At 42.8% G+C, this 21,899-nt stretch overlaps 1 protein-coding gene across 1 annotated transcript in view; it reads left to right on the top strand.

Annotated features, from left to right (window-relative positions):
- Window positions 1-1,681: 1,681 nt before the first annotated feature.
- Window positions 1,682-21,899, top strand: part of RERE (arginine-glutamic acid dipeptide repeats) — a 420,244-nt gene continuing 400,026 nt past the window's right edge. Inside the window, exon 1 of the mRNA XM_079698584.1 lies at window positions 1,682-1,873. The gene's annotated coding sequence lies outside the window, so the exon portion shown is untranslated. The remainder of the gene's footprint in view (window positions 1,874-21,899) is intronic.

The following is a 21,899-nucleotide window of genomic DNA, read 5'->3' as shown; positions in this document are numbered from 1 at the left end:
GTTGATGATTCACCCTGGATTCATGCCAGGGTCTGTGAAAGAACTCAATAAGCATGACATGCATTTCAAAAACTGCTAATCATAATTAAAAATTCCAAACCCTTCAATCCTATAAATTATGTTAAATAGAATATGAGCATTTGGCCTGCCCCTCACTCCCCTTATAGCATTGTAGACCCTGTGATTATCAGTTTTTGGGAAAGTGGGACACAATACAATGTTTTTCACAGAAAAGGTGATACTTGGATTTTTTAAAGATTTTTTTTTCAAACTTACGGCATAGAGTTGTATACACTCCTCTCTTTCCGAAATCCCCTCTGTGTCTGTGTTCCTTCTTTATTCCTTGATGAGAATTTTCAAGCTTTTCATCTTTATACTTTGTTTCAAATAAGCAGTGCAATCTACCAATTTCTTTTTTTTCTTTAAATAAATTTATTTATTTTATTATTTTTGGCTGAGTTAGGTTTTCATTGCTGCCCGCAGGCTTTCTCTAGCTGTGGTGAGCGGGGGCTACTCTTCATTGCGGTGCGAGGGCTTCTCATTGCCGTGGCTTCTCTTGTTGAGGAGCATGGGCTCTAGGCACTTGGGCTTCAGTAGTTGTGGCACGTGGTCTCAGTAGCTGTGGCCTGCGGGCTCTGGAGCGCAGGCTCAGTAGTTGTGGCACACAGGCTTAGGTGTTCCGCGGCATGTGGGATCTTCCTAGACCAGGGCTAAAACCCACGTCCCCTTGCATTGGTAGGCGGATTCTTAACCACCGCGCCACCAGGGAAGCCCCTACCAATTTCTATTTTCTTCTTCTAATTAATCTTTTCCATAGACTTATTTTGAAGACGTTAATACGCATCAGAATTTCCAGTCTTTGAGCGAATCGTTCTAACCCACTCCCGGTCCCCCCAGGGACATGAATCCGCGTCTTAAGTGGCTGAAAAGGCAAACCGTGACCCTGGTAATAACAGGAGCACTGGACTCCAGCCAATCCCGCCCCTGGGACCTGCCCGCTGCGCGCCCTAGCCCGGGACTCGCACAAAGACACGGCCGGCGGGGAGCCCAGCCCACCGCCAGGCCGCCTGCTGGAGCGCGCGCTCAAGCCTGGCCGCCGCGGAGCCAGAGCTCTGCCGCTCCCCTCCTTCGTTTCTGCTCATTTTATTAGAAAGAGAGGAAAAAAAAAAAAAAAAAAGAGAGAGAGAGAGAGACAGAGAGAAAGAGAGAGAGCGAGCGAGCTCGGTCTCAAAGAAGTCCTGCCCCTTCGCCCGCCCTCCGCCTCCCATTGGCCCGGCCTCCTCATGCGTCACGCCGGGACGCACCAATGGCGAGGCGCGATACTGCGAGGTGGGCCGGGCCCGAGCGCGGAGTGGGCGGTGGGTCGGTTCAGCAGCCCCGCCGCGGCTCGGCCACCATAGCCGAGGCGCCGCCGCTCCTACAGACGCTCGCGAGCCGCCCCCCGCGCTCCTAGCCTCTTCTTCCTCCCGCACTCCCGAGACGCTCGCCCGGCTCGGGTCTCGCCCCCGCCTCCGCGCTCCTTTCCCCTCGCTCGCCTCCCACATTGTCTCTGCCTCGTTTTCTCTCCTACTTGAGGGGGAAAAAAAAAATACACCATCATCCTCCGGGAGCCCCCTCGGCCTCAGAAAAACAAAACCAGACATGAGCCTGGGCTCCCGTTCCTGAAGGACTGGCCGAGCGCGGAGCCTGGTGGAGCCCGCACGAAAGGTCACGGGAGGGAAGCCCCCGCAGCCCCCGGCTCTGTCCCCGCGGCCGGCCAGCCCTCGTCCCGAGCCCGGCGGCGCCAGCCCCGCGGGCCTCCCGCCCCGTCCCCCCACTTTCCCAGGAGCCGGCCGAACACACCTCCGTTAATGGTGTAGCGCGTCCGGGGGAGGTAAGTCTGCAAGTTGCCCGCGCGCGGCGTCTGCCCGCTGTTGTGGCCCCTCGTTCTGGGCGCGGGCGTGGGGCGGGCCGAGGGCTCGGCATGGAAGCCCGGGTCCCGGGTAGGGGCCGCGCACGGCCGGGGCGGGCGGGAATAAAGGGCCGGGGGCCGCTTGGCCCTGTGCGGGCCAGGTAGCTGTCCCTGTCGCCCGCTGACCCCTGCTCTTTCTTTGCTGCTTAGTCCTGCTCTGGTTTGACTTGTTTGAGGTTAAACTGTTTCATGTGACTAAATCATGGGCTGAACTGGGGGGCGGGGGGCGGGGAGGCGCGGAGGGAGGAAGTCCAGGACCGAAACTGTGAATTTCTTGAATGTTTGTGGATTTGGGGGTCTTGGGGGAGGACTTTTCTTAAAGTCTCATTTTCACATTAGGGGAAGATTCTCTCTTTGTGTTCGAAATCTCTAGTCCTTTGCTCTGTGTGGTTCTTGAATTTTAAAACCAAAAATCACTTGCGGCAGCAGAGGATTTTTACTATCATGTTTTAGTTCAGCTCTCTGAAGGAGAGTGGCATTTATTTTTATTAGTATTATTATATTTTTTAAGGTTTTGGAAAGAAGAAAAAGTAGTTTTACATAGATCGTGTGTTGGGAGGGAGAAAGTATTGCAGGTTTCCTTTGAAACTGGTTGCTTGAGAAGTTGTTGAAAGGAAAACAGAATGATTCATTGTTGAATTGTCATTTTCCTCTGCCTCTTTTCCAAGGTTTGCTTACAGTTTTTTCTGGATTACAGACTTCAAACATTGATTTAAGCAAAATGTGTCCTTGAGAAAATGGGTGTTTTAAATGTTTGAGTATGTGTTGCTATTTTAAGGTACATTTAGAAAGTAGTTTTGTATGAATCCTGAAATAGTTTTCTTTTTTCTCCAAAGCAGTTTTTTAAACACAAAAAAGATAACTAGTAAAAGGGTCACTCGGTGAATTGCACAACAAACATTTTAATGTAACACAAATTAACACGTCCTATGTTTAGATTTGAAACAGTTTCCATAATTGCTTTCCATTTAAAGAGAGACCTTTTTGTCTGGTGTACACTGGTTTCTGTAGCCTCAGTCTGTTGGGGGAGGGGAGAGAGGATGGATCTATACAATAGTAAAATCATCTTTGGGTAGCTATTTCCTTTCCTCGATTTGCTTGCTGAGTTAATTGCACCGTAAATTATGAACCAGTTTGGATTTCGATGGCCTAGGCTGGATGGGAAGCTGGCTTCCAGCTCTCCCTGTTGTTGAGGTCGAAGGGAAAAAAGGCAGAGGCAGACATACAGACACACACACACACACACACACAAAATACCAGGCAGAGGGCTCATTGTTCTTCCATACACACATTCATTCTCTGTCTCCCATATTTGGGACTAGGTTTGCACAGACAAACAGCTTTTTTGGGAGAGGAGAGAGGAGATGGAGGAAGAGTGGGTGCTTTTCTTCTTCAGTTTTCTTTCACCCATCTTCTGTCTGGCCTTTTTTTGCAACCTTGTTAAGAGGCAGAAGAGTACGTCGGAAACTAAAGGACACTCAAAAACATGTTCAGAGACTCCTCTTTTCCATCACCCTTTCTTGCCTTTGCAGCCCTGGTTTCTACTGTTCTTTCTTTTTTGTGCATGTAAAGATAAAATCCCTCATTATATGTCGTGGCCTTATAGTCAGCTTTCGTATTCCTCATTGCCCCTGACTTTGTTGGAGACAGTGATTTGTTTAGTTGACTGTAGCTGCAGTGAATGTGACCGGGGTCGTCTTTTCTAGGTAGAAGTAGATTGTCTCAGTTAAGATAATAAAGATTGTATTCGAGGTTAATAGTTAGCAAAGTGTGTGTGTTTATGTTTTGACATATTGGTGGTGGTCTGAAGGTTTGATAAGACAGGTATACTGGCTGTTGAGCTCTCTGTGTTTTGTTTTGTATTGTTTTAAAAATCGGGGTTATAAGAAAAGATCTGGTTTTCTGCTTTTGGGGCTAATGTAGAGGCTTCCTAGAACGCTGGACAGGGAATAGGCTGAGAAGAGTACACCTGGGTTGGACCCAGCTCTGGGCCAAGGATGCAGGTTGGTGTGAATATTGTGGGTTGCAGAGTAGCGCCTTCTACTGGTTAATTGCCTTGAAGGATCCGGAAGAAGAGGATGGGGGAGGGGATTAACCTCTGAGGCCTAATGACTTTCTTTTGAACACAGTTGTAGTGCTTTCCTGCAAATGCCACTTCCCTGAGTTACTAATACAGATGCTCTTTGACAGGCACGGCTGCATTGAGGCTTTTTACGTTACTGGCTGTCTTGAAATTAATTTGTTCTATTATTAGAAGTATTTATACATTGTGGCTTCCAAGGACTGTCTGTCTTTTATGAGAAATACAGTTTGCCTTGAAATATTAAAAAAAGTCAGGGGGCTTATTTGTGTTCTTGGTGTCTGAAACTCTACATACTCTAGCAGTCTTTTTATTTATTTATTTGGCTGCGCCGGATCTTAGTTGCAGCATGCAGGATCTTTAGTTGTAGCATGTGGGATCTAGTTCCCTGACCAGGGATTGAACCCGAGCCCACAGCACTGGGAACTCGGGAGTCTTAGCCAGTGGACCACCAGGGAAGCCCCACACCAGCAGTCTTTAAAAAGTTTTCAGTATCATTAGTAAAAAGTCAAGTAGACCTACCCTATAGAAAAGAAAAATCCCAGCACTGGACCCAGAGGTTTTCCCCCAAGATTTAATGGGGGTGGGAGGGGTGGGGGATGCAGGGGTAGGAGAGGAGCTCCCTGAAATCAGCAGTTTTGCATATGTAATAGTGCTGCACTGCAGTAGTGTTTCCAAGAGTCATCTAAACAAAATTAAGTCTGATAGGATAAATTGTTCTGTGGATTAGAGTAAAAAAAAAATAAGAGTCAAGAGAAGATGTGAAATGAGTATGTACAGATGAACACAGAAGGCCAAATTCCTGCTCAAAGGCTTCTAAACCAAGGTGTAGTTTCAGAGATAATCTGCTTGATAAATACCTTGAAGAATTCTTATTATCATACGTCCTACCCATCTCAACTGTTTTAAATATAATGAACTGTTAGAGAGGTTTGCAGTGGCAAGGGGGATTCAGTGTAGAATAAACATCTTCTGTTCCAGACTGGCTGCTCTTAGGAATGTGATCTCTGATTCACTTTGCTTTCAAAGCTTAGAGTGTAATCTCTAAAGCTGTGGATGTTTTACAATGAAATGTGAACAGGTCAAATGTATTATTTATTCAGCAAGAGTAGAGTCAGGTAATTTCAGTCCCCTACAGTCTCTGCCAATGTTTTGTTACAAGGTAACTAGAATAACTGAGAACCAATTCACAACAAGAAGGTAACCCAAATCAAGAAATAAATGCACCAGTTACTTTTTCAACTTTGACTTAATGGTTAGTCATAAAGTTTTAAAAAAGTGAGACGGTAATCATTGTCAGGTCCTGCAACAATTATATGTAATGTTGGACAGAAATGTGCCAGGTGCTGTAAACACACACACACGAATATGGCTTGTGCCCTTCTAAAAACCAGTGTATGTTGAATATTATTATGGATTCAGTAAGCAGCCCTTGCTTTTAAAATTAGTTTTGATTCTCTAACATCTTGTTCGAATCTCAGTAATGAAAATTTACGTAGTAAAATAAGTTGTATATACCCAGTTCTTTGGGGAATTTTGTGCTCCTAACTGCTTTTGGCAGCTTCTTTTGTAGTTGACTTAAAGGTTAAGATAGCAGAAAATTCAGGTGTTTGAGTCATTAGTGTAACACAGCTGTGAACTTCATTACACACACACACACACACACCCTGAAACAATACACTATTGTCTGAGATAATGTTTCTGATAATGTGCTCTAGTTCGTTGTAGGGTTTTTCAACAACCAGGAACTTCTCTTGAATCATAGTTAAGTAATTGTTAATAATTAATATCTTGGTAATTTTTCCAAATCTGTAGCTCTTGTCCTAAGTGTGATTTTGGTGAGCCTGTTGGCTTGTGCTTAGTTTCTTGTCTAAGAGAGTTCTAGTGTTTTTTAAATAATGAGGAGAAAATAGTTAAGATTGCTTAAGACATTTTAGTGAACATTTGACCACAAAAAACTCAAACATGCTGAAATACGAAATCTATTTACTAGATTGGATTTTGTTTGGAATTGTGATTTGTGTAACTTGTTGGTTTGGCAAGCAATGCACGATGTAATATGTGTCTGTACATTAGGTAACGAGGTCAGTAGGACTGCTAATACTGTATGAGGTTTTTTGGTAAGGTGACCTGTTTGTCCTAGTGTAAAATTGTTGTTTTTATTTGGTAAAATTTGCCAGTGTGTCAGCAACATACTTAACTGTGGACTATTTCTTTATGTGGTTATGTTACAAAATGATAAGACTTCTAATTCATAGATCACTTGGTATTTGAGGAATTCTTACAGCCTATTTCTCTTGGGCTTTTGCAACAGAAGTTGAAGCTACGGGTCATATCCTGATTTTAAACTAGTTATATACATGTGATTTGTGAGGGTTTTGAACGAGGAGCAGAGAGTCTTCCAAGTCATTCTCACATATTGGGAAAAAGTGGAAAGATATTTAAACTTCGAGAGGCCTCACAGAAGCACCACAGGTTCAGACGGGTCTTGTGGATGCTAGAATGCTGTTAGGGGTATGGATGCTGCCCAGCTTTAGTGACCCGATTACCGCCTCAGTGGGAAGAGTTTGTTGACTGTATGCCCTAGTGCCAGGGCAGTGTATGGATGTCCAGACACTGTGTAGCATAAGGACACCACTCATAAGGGCACAGTGTTTGCGCTGTGGGCCTGGACTAACCTGAAGGAGAACTCGTGAGCAAGCATGGCCGTGCAACATCTCGAGGCAGAGTGTTGGAGCAGCACGGGAGAGCCCCTCCTGCAGAGACCCATTCCAGCACCCATGGCCACGCTCAGCAGAGACACCTACGTGTGTCCACCGGCTCCCAGAGGTCTGATTCCTGACCCCCTTGCTTCTTTGGGGGGTGGGGAGCAGGAGGCGGGTAGAGTTGCCGTGGCACTTAGTGTGTGGGGTGAACACAGTTTAGGAGTGTGAGACAGCTGGAGTGTGGGCATGTGTCTGCATGTATGAATTTGGAGAAGCTGCCTGGGAGGCTCTGGAAACCTCTCCCTCCCTGGGCAGAACCTGGCTACCCTGGGGAAGTGTATCCACGCTAGAACAGCTTGGCTTGATTCCTCATGGGGTGGCTAGACTCTGGCCACTGATTTAGAAACATATTTGGTATATGAAAACATCACTCAGGTGAATTTAACCTAGATGCTCCTGGGAGTTCCCTGGTGGCACAGTGGTTTGGAGTCCACCTGCCAATGCAGGGGACACTGGTTCGATCTCTGGTCCAGGAAGATCCCACATGCCACAGAGCAACTAAGCCTGCGAGCCACAACTGCTGAGCCCTTGTGCTGCACCTGCTGAAGCCTGCACGCCTAGAGCCCACGCTCTGCAGCAGGAGAGGCCACCGCCATGAGAAACCCGGGCACCGCAGGGCAGAGTGGCCCCTGCTTGCTGCAACTGGAGAACGCCTGTGCGCAGCAACGAAACCCAGTGTAGCCAAAACCAATAAATAAATAAAAATAAATACATTAAAAAAAATGAACTAGATGCTCCTTATTAAAGGCAGAGCCTGTGTTCCTCCTGCCCTTTCCCTCCTCTTTCCCTTCCCTCTCCCTTCTTCCTGGGTGGGTCATCGAACGTGGCTGAAGGGGCATCACCTGGCTGAGATGCTGCCGTCTCTGGCAGGGCCATCACGTAAGGTTGTTCAGGTTGAACAACAATATACTAACTTCAATTTCTTATTGAAGAAAGGCGTTCTTCTCTTGCACAAGGCACTGAACAGCCAGAGCTTGCCCACCTCATCCTCTGCTCTTCACTCAGCTGTTTTATCTCCGGTTTCTTCGTGTCTTTGTCCCTCTGCTTCCACTTCCACTGAGGACTCTTAATATATTTAATTAACATTTCCCGAGAAAGAAGATCTGATAGGTTGTTAGTTATCATCACTGTTGGTAAAGGGTTTGGAATCAGGCTGCCTCCTAAGCTACCTGCCTACCTTCTAGATGGCGGGGTGCTCACACCAGCTCTCAGGGAGGTGCACGGTAGGAGCCGAGCGGGTGGAAGGCATTCTGAGCCACGGCCTATGGAAAGGACATTTTTTTTCTTCTTTTCTATCCTGTCACGTTTTTTCCATCTTCATTTTCCCTGACATCTGGTGCAGCTGTTGTTGCTTTTGATAGCTTATCTAAGTTTATTTCCCTTTAAGAAACTGTACATAATCATCAGTGGTAGTCAGTTATGTTCTCTTCTTTAGGTGAGATCATTTTATTACATTTGTCTTGTTTTATTTCCTACGAATCTCCTCATCTACTTGTCTACCTACCTGCTTACCCAATTTGGTGTTTCCCAAACTATATTCATGGCATACTGAAATGCTGCAAGTATTTTAACTGTTCTAAGGTCAAATAAATTTATAATGCATATTAGCACCCTAAAGCCTTCAAAACTTAGGACTATGGTATGTAGAGGGTTTTTGTTTGTTTGTTTTTCCCTTCCCCAAAGAATACCTGTGATGTTTTAATGAGAACCACTATTCTGTAGAACAGTTTGAGAAACACATGTGAAGCTAATCCTTTCTTAATCAAGTGGCTTTTGTCCTTTTTTCCTTAATAATGAAGTCAGTTCTGGGTGTCACTGTTATAATGCTTTGCCGCTCTGTACTGTTTTTCTTCAAGCAAGTTTTCCACTTCAGTCTTTCCAAGGGTACAACATAACTACTGTTTCCACCGTATACATTTGTCATTCTGGAGTTACTTTTGATTGTTGCATCTGTTATCGCTCATTCTGTCTTGTAATCAGGTCAAATCAATATTTTTCTTTTTTACCCTGCTCCAGTAGCTATACTCTTATTCGAGATATAATCGCTTCATTTTTGGACAACTGCAGTCAGTTGTATAAGCACTGGTCTTTTAACAAATAATAAACGAAAACAGGTACTTAACTATGCAGTTCACTGAAGTAAGCCTTATAGGCATGTAAAGATGAAGAGAGCAACCTTCTAGAAATTTTCTCTATACTGGCCATCGGTGTACACTTAACTGTTAGAAGATAAAGGTAAGTGTTTTAGGGGATAAACAACAGGGTTCTACTGTATAGCACAGGAAACTATATTCAGTATCCTGTGATAAGCCATAATTGAAAAGAATGTGAAAAAGAATATATATAAATGTATAATGGAATCACTTTGCTGTACAGCAGAAATTAACATTGTAAATCAATCATACTTCAATAAAATTTAAAAAAAAATAGGTATTTTAGAGACACAAAATATTCTGGGGTTGTATTAGTTATGTATTGCAGCATAACAAGTTACCTCAAAACTTGGTGACAGCACAGTAAAATTCATTATCTCCCAGTTTCTGTGGTCAGTAGTCTGGGAGTGGCCTAGTTAAGTGGTTCTGGCTCAGAGGTCTCTCCTGAGGTTGCAGTTAGGATGCAGCTGGAGCTGCCATCATCTGAAGGCTTGATCGGGGCTGGAGGCTCTGCTTCCAGGTGACTCACCCACTGGGCTGTGGGAAGAAAGGCCTCTGCAAGAAGCCTTGGTTGCTTGCCACATAGACCTTTCCATATGGTTACCTGTATGACCTCATTACATGGCATTTGGCTTCCCCCAGAATGAGAGGAGGGAGGGGAAAGAGAGAAAGCGAGGAGGAAGTTTTTTATGGCCTCGTCTCAGAAGTCACACACTGTCACGTCCATCATATTTTATTAGTTAGAATCAAGTCACTAAGTCCAGCCCACAGGCAAAGAGAAGGGAATTAAGATGCAGCTCTTGAAGGGAGGAGTACCAAAGAATTTGTAGATTTTAAAACTACTACAGGGGAGGCTTCCCTGGTGGCGCGGTGGTTAAGAATACGACTGCCAATGCAGGGGACATGGGTTTGAGCCCTGGTCTGGGAAGATCCCACATGCCACGGAGCAGCTAAGCCCGTGGGCCACAACTACTGAAGCTCTTGTGCCTAGAGCCTGTGCTCCACAACAAGAGAAGCCACCGCAATGAGAAACCCATGCACTGCACCGAAGAGTAGCCCGCGCTTGCCGCAACTAGAGAAAGCCCACGTGCAGCAACGAAGACACAATACAGCCAAAAATAAATAAATACACGAAAAAAAAGCTATCACAGGGATTCAAAGGAGAGAGATATAGAAGATTAAAAAAAGGCTTCCCCTTTGATTAGTTATCTTCAAGCAGTGCTTTAACTAGCAGGTAGTTGCTGGTTCTAAGAGGAGAGGGATGTGACCATAACCTCACATTATTCATCTTCTCTCTCTGCCTTTGTTGAGATACCATTTATTTCCTACCTTCTTTCTGTTCTTGTTCCATCAGATTTCATCTGTTTCAGTTAAAACTGTGCTTAGGACACACTGCCTTAAGTTGTTTTGGTTTGGCTACTCATATTTCCTAGCAATTAAGTACCTTCAGTTCTTTAACCTTTTCACTCATTTTATCACTTCATATCTTGTATTAATGTTTATTCTTTGCATTTGTATCTTATTGTTAATCATGTTCTTTCCATTAGATTGTAAACCCCTTGAAAGCAGAAAGCTTTCCTGTAACTATACCAGTATGTATGCTCACATGTAGAATGGGATGTATTCTAAAAGACACATTTCATGGTGTCTTAAGATGCCATCAGTAGTAAGATGCATCATATTTTATGTACCACTAAGAAATAAAATGCTGCCAATTAAACTATGTAAGACCTGTCCCAGTCCTCATGACTTACAAATGTAAAACATTGTGCGCCTTAGAATCATTGAAATTTGGGTATCTATTTAGGCCGTCTTTCTTTTCACAACTGTGTATTCCTTGGAGGTCATTTCTGAATGTAGATCTTAGAGCAGATGATTCCCTCCCATTGAAACAGTCTTCTGGGTGGTGTCCCGTCTAACGTGCTACGCCCAACAGTGCATTGAAAGCAGGTGCTACCATAACCCGTAGTCGTTGTAGTTCTAGTTCCCAGAGTAGGTATACCTATTACATATTTTGATTTATAATGTACTGTGTGTTTTATATGTATATAATACAAAAATACTGGCTTACTGCATCATCAGTTTGACTTAAAATGTCACCTTTATTTTAAATATTGGTGTTCCTCATGGTTCTGTCCATTAACTCCTCCCTCAGCGCTGTCTTCCAGAGTGACCTCATTCCACCTAGTGCTTCCAACCTGCAAGTTTATAAATACAGCCCTGATCTCTCTTCTGAGATCTGGACCCATGTTGCCCTCTGTCTCCTCAGATGTCTTCTGGGCACTGAGCCTCAAGATTTACCAATCTGTATTTGTCCACCCATAACTATTATACTATTGTAGAAAAGTAGTCAAGAGCTCTAGACTCAGTTCCCAGCTTTCTGCTTATTAAGTCTGACTTTAGGCAAGTTGCTTACTTTCTGTGGCTCAGTTTCCTCATCTGCAATGTAGGGGTAATAATAGCACTCATAAATTTGTTGTGAGGACCAGTGTAATTAATACATATAAAGTGTTTAAAATGTCTCTGGTAAATAATAAGTGCTCAATGTTAGCCTAATTTTAAAAAGTATTCCAGTTATCATTGTCATCCATAGATCTAGCTTTCCACTATGTTCCGTTTCTTTATCTGCAACGCTCAACAACTACGAGCTATGTAGGAGCAATGGGTCAACTCTAGAGGGTTCAAATAAATTCTAAGTCAGCAACATAAAGTTTTTACTATTCCTTGAATATAGGAAATGCTACGGAACAGTACATGATTAAATATAAAGTGAATGACAGGGCTTCCCTGGTGGCGCAGTGGTTGAGAATCCGCCTGCTAATGCAGGGGACACGGGTTCAAGCCTTGGTCTGGGAGGATCCCACATGCCGAGGAGCAACTGGGCCTGTGAGCCACAACTACTGAGCCTGCGAATCTGGAGCCGTGCTCCACAACAAGAGAGGCTGCGATAGTGAGAGGCCTGTGCACCGCGATGAAGAGTGGCCCCTGCTCGCCGCAACCAGAAAAAGCCCTCGCACAGAAACGAAGACCCAACACAACCAAAAATAAATAAATAAATTTATTTAAAAAATAAATAAATAAAAATAAAGTGAATGACATAGACCAGAAAGTATTGGTGAGGTTCGGGGTGTCAATGAATAATCAGACATCATAACTTAGCTGTCCCTCTTCCTTGTGATGTTCCTAAAGGAGATTTATGTAAGTAGAATAATGGCAAGTGGGAAATTCAGAGTAGTATTTTATTATTAATTGGGCTTTTGGCCAAAATACCAATACAGAGCTGTCTAGTAAACTGGGTTGGGGTGTGTATTGCTTAAACTTAAAGCCTAGGCAAGGGACCTCCCTTCCTCCTAAATCTCGCCGACTTACTCCTCTGGCTGGCCACTTTACCAAAGACCCAAATGTTAGTCTTCTAGAGCGTGTGTGAGAGAAACGAGCAAGAGCAAGACAGCCATCCCTTGAGTATATATGTGTGTAACTTTTTTTTTTTTTTTTTTTTGCGGTACACGGACCTCTCACTGTTGTGGCCTCTCCCGTTGCAGAGCACAGGCTCCGGACGTGCAGGCTCAGCGGCCATGGCTCACGGGCCCAGCTGCTCCACGGCATGTGGGATCTTCCCAGACCGGGGTACAAACCCGTGTCCCCTGCATCGGCAGGCGGACCCCCAACCACTGCGCCACCAGGGAAGCCCTGTGTGTAACTTTTAATCTGCAATTAATATTCGAACTTGTTAAACAAGTCCAATCAGTGTTTTGAACTGTGACCCCATCAGATTAATATTCCCTCCTCTTAGAGAGGTTCAAGAAAGTAGGATATGGAGAGAGAGAGGCGCGTCTTGTTGGTCCACCTTCAGCTCTCTAGTGAGCTTGGTTTAATGGCCTGTGAGAAATAACCAAAAACAGTTGGCTATCGGTCTAGCAGCCCTACATTCTGACTTTTTTTAGGTCAGCCCCTGGGACCTGGGGGGAGGTGCAAAGTATTTTTCAAATTTAAGGATAAGGTTACTCTTTGAGATGAAATTAACGAGAAATGTCATGTGATGAATAAGATTTGCCATTTGGAAAAGTGGCCCACCATTAATGATAGCTACTGTGGCATTTCGGTAATGTGCTGATTTTAATTTTGGTAATGGGAGTGTAATCTTTGAGGAATATGATTATATATAATTATGTTAACAGAGCAGAACTGAAGCCTAATCATATTATGCTCAGTCTGAAAGAAGACTATGACGACAGATGGGGGATGATTAACTTGGAGGCTAGAAAAGAGGCACCTGGAGTGTTGCCTTCAGATTTTGCAACCTCAGGTGCATTGTTCAGGTAAGGGCAGAGCTCAGTGTTCTTTGCATCTAGCATGTGAGGAACGCCGTAGGTATTCATTCACTTGTTGAATGACTGAATGAATAATTTTATTGTGTAATATTATTGATGTTGATGATAAAGGAGATTTGGCTTAATCTTTTAACCCCAAGACATATTCAGGAAGCTGATTTTTGGACAAATTCTTGATAATGACATTAAAAATTTTTATTTATTTATTTATTTATTTTTGGCTGTGTTGGGTCTTCGTTGCTGCATGCAGGTTTTCTCTACTTGTGGTGGTGGGGGGCTACTCTTTGTTGTGGTGCACAGGCTTCTCATTGCGGTGGCTTCTCTTGTTGCAGAGCACGCGCTCTAGGTTTGCAGGCTTCGGTAGTTGTGGCACGTGGGCTCAGCAGTTGTGGCTTGCGGGCTCCAGAGCACAGGCTCAGTAGTTGTGGTGCACGGGCTTAGTGGCTCCGCGGCATGTGGGATCTTCCCAGACCAGGGCTCGAACCCGTATCCCCTGCGTTGGCAGGTAGATTCTTAACCACTGCGTCACCAGGGAAGCCAAACATTTGATTCTTATCATTTATAAATTAGAAAACTATGCAGACATTTTGTAACTTTTAATATGATATTGAGAAATGCTTTTATAAACAGTTTATTAATATTCTTTAAGATACCTAGCTTTATAAAACATCTACATTTTTCTTTAGTATTTTATCTGTAATGGTTTAGCACCTTTTTCATAGCTTAGTGGGAATTTTAGAGTCTTTATGGAATCCTTAAGCAGTTTTTACATTATGAAAAAACCCTAATAACTAGGTTTATAGGCATGCTTGAAACAGTCTATACGTTTGTTGATAATGAACAATGACTTTTCTTCTCACAACTCGGGAGAAATTTAATTTTGTAAGTCATAGGACACAGTTTATCTTTCTATCTGTTGGTTGTCATATTTTCTTTGCCACAGCATACATGTACACAGCATGCAGTTGTATAATTGACATACCAGTTACTTCTGTCAACTTAGACCCAAAGTTATGAATGTGTTATAAAGTTATAGTGTCCAAGAACTTCTTAAAACCCTGTGTTAAGAAATTGATCATAGTGATTGCCTTTTAAGGAGGCATAGTAGGGCCCTGGGGAGGGGGATGGAGAGAGAGGGAGCCTTACCTTTTCATACTCCTACTGTTTGTCATGTATAGATATTACATAAATACATAAGAAAAAGCTGTGCTTTTTATTTTTAGGTTCTTTCCATGCTTTTGTTATTAGATGCTATAGTAACACATCAGGTTAATTCATGTATGAACTGGGGTATACACAATGACGTATACACCAGTTGTGTGCCTTTGAAGAATTTTCTCACCAATGAGAATAAGATATGTGTACAGTGGAGTACTAGGTAGAGGAAAGTACCTCAAGGTGTTGGTGCTGTGGTTTAAGAAAGAGAATTAGCTCTGGCTGGAGGCCTTAGGGAAGATGTGGTGTAGGAAGAGGCGTTTAACCTGTGTTTTGAAGGATTGGCAGGATTTGGACATGTGATACGTAGCTAAGAGGATTTCAGGCAGGAAGTTTCATGGAGCAAAGGCACAAAGGCTGGAAAACATGGGAAACGGTACATTTGCTGCTTCTATGATGAGGATTATTAAATTGTGTTTCAATTTCCTTTTTTTAAAAAAAGTCTTCAGAAATGTTCTGTAGCAGGTGCAGGCAGACGTAGTTCTTTCAACTCAGGTAATTTATGTTTGAAGCTGTTGCTGGTAGCAGTTCCAACCAGATTGCAAGAGCATTTTGGAGAGGAGTCCTTTGGGCTGATTTCTCTAAGAAGAACAGACTGGTTCGGCTGGAACAGTAGAGCACTGGAAAGACAGGGGTCATTGCCTGGGGAGACTTAACACCAGGGTGAGACTGTCTGAGAGCCTGATGCATTGTAATTAAATATAAGTTGTAATTATAAAATGAATGTATACTCATTATAATCGATTCATACAGTTCAAGAAGAGTAGTGCCCACTCCCCCAATATTCTTCTAGACATTTCCTATGCGTATATAAGCACATGTGTATATGCTATACGTACTCTCTTGAATTTTGCTTTTTACTTAATACTCCAATCACACATTTTTCAAGTCAATTGTAATTATACCTCGTCTTTCTTTTTTTTTTTTTTTAAATCTGCATAGTGGGGCATTGTGTGGATACTTTAATTTCCTGTTGATGGACACTTAGACTGATTCTTGCTTTTTTTTTTAATCCTTGTACCTGTACAATTGCATAGGTGTATCCGTAGGGTAAATTTTTAGAAGTGGAATTGCTGCAGCAATAGGTGTGTGCATTTTTAATTTTCAGAACTGTGAATAAATTGCCCTCCAAGATGTGCTGGTATACACAGAGTGTTTTAGGGTTTAGATTTCTTTATCTTATCACCAACCCTGGACATTATGGAAGTTCTTGATCTTTGGTAATCTGAGAGGTGAAAAATGTACAATATTTTATTTTAATTTGCATCTTAGACCATGAATGAAGTTAGTGATCTTTTTATATATCAGAATTTTAAAATACACATTTTTGTTGTCTCTCAGTAGTAGAGCTGGGTGGTTTATGTTATATGGATCACTTCTTTCCAAGTACCATTTATTTGTTTATTTAAAAAATAACTTTACTGAGATATAATTCACATACTGTAAAATTTACCCTTTTAAAGTATACAATTTGTGGGTTTTACTCATTTGTTTTAAAATTGAGTGCCAACCATTGCTTTATTATTTGTAGTAAATAACTGTCAAGCTGAACTTGAGGTCCTCTCTTTCTTTCCAAGCTCATCAGCATATTAGGCCCAAGATAGGAAATGGGAAATGCAACTTTTCTTGTTATTTTTCCAGTCTATAGGCCTCTCTTACCTGAGAGTGCAGTTGGGCTAGCTGGGTTCCAAATGGAATTAGGCATGAAACTGCTTTGGAATCTCAGTGCTTTGGTACTGGATGGGGAGTGATTTCTTTTAAATAACTTGTAGTTGAAACTGATTTCCAACTGCTAAAGGTGACACAAACTTTTCGACTTTTTCTGAAATTAATAAAAAATACTAAATCTGAAGTGTAAAAGCTTTTGAGGTAAAAAGATTTTAAAAATATGGTAAGTGTTTAAAATTAGCAAGTCAGTTTTTTTACATGGGTGAGTCAACTCCTTTGTAGTTACTATAGTCATTTTTTATTTCAGAGATTTCTTAATATATACTAAAGTGTGAGTGTGTGTGTGATAAGGTGATTACGTTGCTTCACTTTAAGAACAATGGTGATCTGGCTTGTGTGTGTTTCTGTTATGTTTCACAGATATTTTCTTGTGGAGAAAAGCATGCAACTGTCAGACTGATTTTTTGAGTAAAATCTTTCTGTCCTCTAGCATTGACTCCCATCTGGTAGAGTCCCAGGTAGCTCCTGTCCAAGGACTGTTACAGAATAGTAGCTCTTATTACTGGTCATATCTGGGACCCTCATCTGTATGGTTGTTCCACTTGGGGAAAGATGTTATAGTGATTTTCTATTGATTTTGATAGAACTCAGTTATTCTTTACTTTGATTTTTATAAAGTAATGCTTTAAACATTTAGTTTCCTATTCTTCTTAGTAAAATGTTCTTAAAACTGTGATTCTTTTGCATTTTAATCCCCTCATCTTCTCTTATTTCTCCATATTTTTATGCTTCTTCTGTTTGGAAAGTTGTTTTTGACTGGTTTGGTTTTAGTCCTTTAAATTAAAGTGTCTCCTCTTTTTCTCCCTTGACATCTCTTTTCTTGTTAACAGTTTTTTCAAGTTTTAGGGTTTTTTCTCCCACAATGTCCCTTGGCCTTTGGCTTGTAGTTTTGATTAAAGTGGATTTTTTTCTTGGGCTTTTAATTAGATTTTCTTTTCCTTTAGCTCTTCATAGGGAGATTGAAGATGGTGCTGACTGACACTTGGGTCAGTGGCATGATTACTTAGGGTGAGACTAATGTAAACACTCAGTGGCTTGAATATAGCATTTATCTTAATTTATGGATGTTTCCATTTATACTTGAGGGCAGTTTCTTGGCTTAGAAGCACTGTCCTAAAAAAATACCCAAATAAAATTCTTGTGTGCTGTGTGCATTTGGGTCAAGGTGAGAGATGAGAACTGGGTGACCTTTGGGGAAACTGTTTATAACCCTAGAAATAATGTTTTGCTGATATGTGATGTTGATTTGATAGGAGAGAATAACTGGGTCTTTTAAACACACTGTACGTGCTGTGTAATTCATGTTCTTTCTTGCTTCACCAAAATGTCCTGAACCATGACAACCAATGAGCATTATAAATAAGCTTGATTAGTTAGCGTGAGAGAACCTGGATTCTGAATCCACCTGTACCGTGGGTCCGAAGGGTGATGAAGTGCCCTACTTCCTCAGCTGTCGAATGGGGACTGTAGTACATCAACGGAAATGAAAAAATTGATATGGAAATAAATTGAAAAAATAAAGTTACAAATCTGGGGGCTTCCCTGTTGGCACAGTGGTTAAGAATCTGCCTGCCAATGCAGGGGACACGTGTTTGAGCCCTGGTTCCGGAAGATCCGACAGGCTGTGGAGCATCTAAGCCCGTGCGCCACAACTACTGAGCCTGCGCTCTAGAGCCCAAGAGCCACAACTACTGAGCCTGCGAGCCACAACTACTGAAGGCCGCGCGCCTAGAGCCCACGCACCGCAAGGAAGAGTAGACCCCGCTCTCCGCAACTAGAGAAAACCTGTGCGCAGCAATGAAGGCTCAATGCAGTCAAAAATAAATAAAATAAATAAATTTATTAAAAAACCCTCTACAAATCTGAAGTACTTCAGTTATCTTTTTCTTTCTCAGGAGCCTAGGCTATTGCAGCTCACAACCCTTACTTAATCTAGCAGTATTTATCTTCTGTAATGTTACTTGTAGAGAAATCCACTGTTTTCTTTTTTTTTTTTTTTTTTTTTTGCGGTACGCAGGCCTCTCACTGCCGTGGCCTCTCCCGTTGCGGAGCACAGGCTCCGGACGCGCAGGCTCAGCGGCCATGGCTCACGGGCCCAGCCGCTCCGCGGCATGTGGGATCTTCCCGGACCGGGGCACGAGCCCGTGTCCCCTGCATCGGCAGGCGGACCCTCAACCACTGCGCCACTAGGGAAGCCCCCACTGTTTTCTTGATGTATTTCTTATACAAACACTACATGCAGGTGTATTTGTTTTAGATGTTTTCATGCAGTTACTACTAAGTGCTCAGTTAGTGTTCAGCTGTAGTAGAGAACTTAGATGTCTTTTCCTAAAATAAAATTTTTGTTTTCATTTTATGACAAGAGACATCAAAAATGCATTTTATGGGCTTCCCTGGTGGCGCAGTGGTTGAGAGTCCACCTGCCGATGCAGGGGACACGAGCTCGTGCCCCGGTCCGGGAGGATCCCACGTGCTGTGGAGCAGCTGGGCCCATGAGCCATGGCCGCTGAGCCTGCGCGTCCAGAGCCTGTGCTCCGCAACGGGAGAGGCCACAGCAGTGAGAGGCCCGCGTACCGCAAAAAAAAAAAAAAAAAAAAAAAAAAAATGCACTTTATGAGAGTGATAATGCATTGCCTTTTTCTTCTTTTGTAATAAACGCAGCAATTTAAAAATCTCAGAGATCTGTAAATATATTTTTTGGTGGAAAGATATAATGAGGATGGCATCAATAGGTTGTTTGACTTAGGGGATAGGAGCAGGTAGCAGTTTTTCCTGCCACCTCAATCACAGGCCTGTGAACTTTTAATGTTAAGATCTAGAGAGAGCTAATGTTAGCATGTGGCCCCTGAAATGATTTAAGAGGCTGTTTAAGTTGGTTATTCCAGTCTAACCGCTCAGGAAGGAAGCTTTGAAGCTTTTTTACTTTCTGGGAGTCAAAGATTAATTTGTAATTGAAACAGTTAGTATGGGTCTCCCCGCCCCCCCCTTTTAAAAAATGGTCCTGAGGCAGGGGAGAGTTGTCTGGTTAAGTGCTTACTTTTCCCATGAGGTGTTCAGATAATTTGTTTTCTCATTTGGTTTGGATATTTGGGGTAAGTTCTCCCCTTACAAATCAAATTCTGTGGGAACTAGTCATATTTTTATCACTCCTGGAGAAGAATACAGGTGCCGTCAAATTCCTTGCATTCCCAAAATCCATTTTGCTTGGATCTTGCCTGGCTTCTTGCAGTTTTCTAGAATGCTGATTGCCAGTCTTGCGGATGTGGGGCTGGCTTTGATATCCAAGGCATCCTTTGAGGCTATTGAAGGACCGCAGAGGATGGAAATGTTAAGGTTGCACAGTGCTTGCGGAGTACCACACGCTGCAGATATGCTTGCTGTAGTGATTCATGACCCTCGGAAATTTACGCCTTTGATACTGTTGTCATCAAGGTGGGCCTCAGCCCCCTCTGCGCATTGCTTAGAAATGATTCACTTTTAGCTCCCAATATAAAAATGGACCCCTGCTTCTCTGAGGTACCCCTCCCGTGCCCCTTCACAGCATCTTTAAACCTTCTTAAAATTGAGAGAAAATACTAGGTGTAAGACATCACGAAAAAGAATCCAACCTCTGGGGAAAGTGTTAAGAGAATTGAATGTTGGACTTCCCTGGTGGCACAGTGGTTAAGAATCTGCCTGCCAATGCAGGGGACACGGGTTCGAGCCCTGGTCTGGGAAGATCCCACATGCCACGGAGAAACTAAGCCCGTGTGCCACAACTTCTGAGCCTGCGAGCCACAACTACGGAAGCCCACATGCCACAACTAGTGAAGCCCACACGCCTAGAGCCCGTGCTCCGCAACAAGAGAAGCCACTGCAGTGAGAAGCCCATGCACCACAACAAAGAGAAGCCCCTGCTCGCTGCAACTAGGGAAAGCCCGCATGCAGCAAGCAACGAAGACCCGGCGCAGCCAAAAATCAATCAATCAATTAATTAAAAAAAAAGAGAATTGAATGTTGCTAAAGCACCAAGAAGGGAGGAGGTGGACCTATTTTGAGCTCATCTGCTACACCTGTTGAGAAAACTTCGGTTTCACTTTAGACACAGTGACAATCGTCTGTCTTCTTTTAGGAGGTAATTGTCTAGGGGTAACTGTATGTGCGCTGTGGCACAGTCACTGCAGGACCACTTACAGAGATGCTCTGTGGGGGGCTTTAGCCTCCTGCTCATGGTGTTACTGAAAAAGGAACTGTGGCCATTTGATGTAATTCTGGACCTGTTGTTTGTATTGCGTCGAATTAGAGGTCAGTATTTGAATTTCTCTGTTTTAGTGGATATTATAAGAGAAAGGTCCGTAAGAATCACAGATGGCTATGAAATTAGCCAAACACATAGTTAAAAGTATATTTCAGAGATGAGGTAAACCTGTTGTGACTACCTGGTTTCTGCTGGTTTCTGCGAATTACTGACCTGACGTTTGTTTCTAGATGTGTCGAAAAACTTGTACAACTTGGTACTTTTTCAATTATAAACTTAATGGGTTATGAAAAGATATAACCTGAATTTCATTACGTGAAGAAGGGGCCCTTCTGATTTATCTTTTTCTGTGAAGCTTCACCTTTTCTGTTGGTGATAAATTCTGGGAGAGAATTGTTCTAAGTTTATAGTGATGAGGTACTTTACTTATCCTTAAATGGTTTCTGACAAAGGTTTTTTCCCTTCATACTTAGTTTTGCTTGATTTTTAGAGAATTACTGGTTTGTAACTAATGTCTTTTTCTTAAATACAGTGTGTTCCCTTTTCTTCCCCTGTGATTCCCATGGATGTGTTTAATTTGAAAAAAAGAGATTTCAGAATGATCACACTTTCCACGTACCTTACTAATCATGAGAAGGAAAGCTCACTCTTGTTTTTCTGAAAGGATAGATAAGGTGATTAGTAAGTGAAACGTAATGATTATTATAGAAATGATCTGTAATTTAAGGCTGTACCTTCTAGGAGGCTGCTCTCAGCTAAGTCTCCTTTTCTCTGGGCAGTTGGCATTTGGTAAGGGAGCATCTGAGTGATACATTGGGCTTGTCTACAGTAATTTTCAGTGTCTCTTGCAGGGCACTGTACTAGGCGCTGGGAGCTCAAAGATGAGTAAGGCGTGTCCCTGCTCTCAACAGAGTTCATGAGCAAAAGGAGGGAGCAGACAGGAATACAAATCACTAAAATACAGTCTGAAAGGAACTGTAGTAGAAGAAATATCATGCTCCAACAGCCCAGAGTGAGAAGCGTACATACACCCTGGACATTTATGTAGCACTTAACGGAGTTACAACACAAGACGTCTTGTTTGTCAACAAATTGGTCCTTCAGCCCCCCTTCAGGCAGCTACGTTTATTGTGGATGTGTGGCCTGGTGTAACTGGGATGAGGTCTTCCTTGTCACTGACAGTTTCCAGGGAGTAGAAGGTCCATCTCTTCTTGGGAGAGGTTGGGCATGCTAACCCGTATTATACTTAACACCAAATACCTTTCTATATGTTTCGTTTACTTTTAAGAACATTCTCTCAGAGCTGATGTGAAAATAATTTTGTTCATTCTTCCTGAGCCCCTTCTTTGGGGAAAAAACGCTTTTCACGTAAAGAAAGAGGAGTCCTGTAGCAGAAGAACTTAGCATTGCCCCTTGATCTTCTCCTCTGCCTTGGGAGC

The sequence above is a fragment of the Hyperoodon ampullatus genome, assembly GCF_949752795.1.
Source record: "Hyperoodon ampullatus genome assembly, chromosome: 2".
Classification (NCBI taxonomy): Eukaryota; Metazoa; Chordata; class Mammalia; order Artiodactyla; family Ziphiidae; genus Hyperoodon; species Hyperoodon ampullatus.
This window is presented reverse-complemented; position numbering and strand designations above follow the sequence as displayed.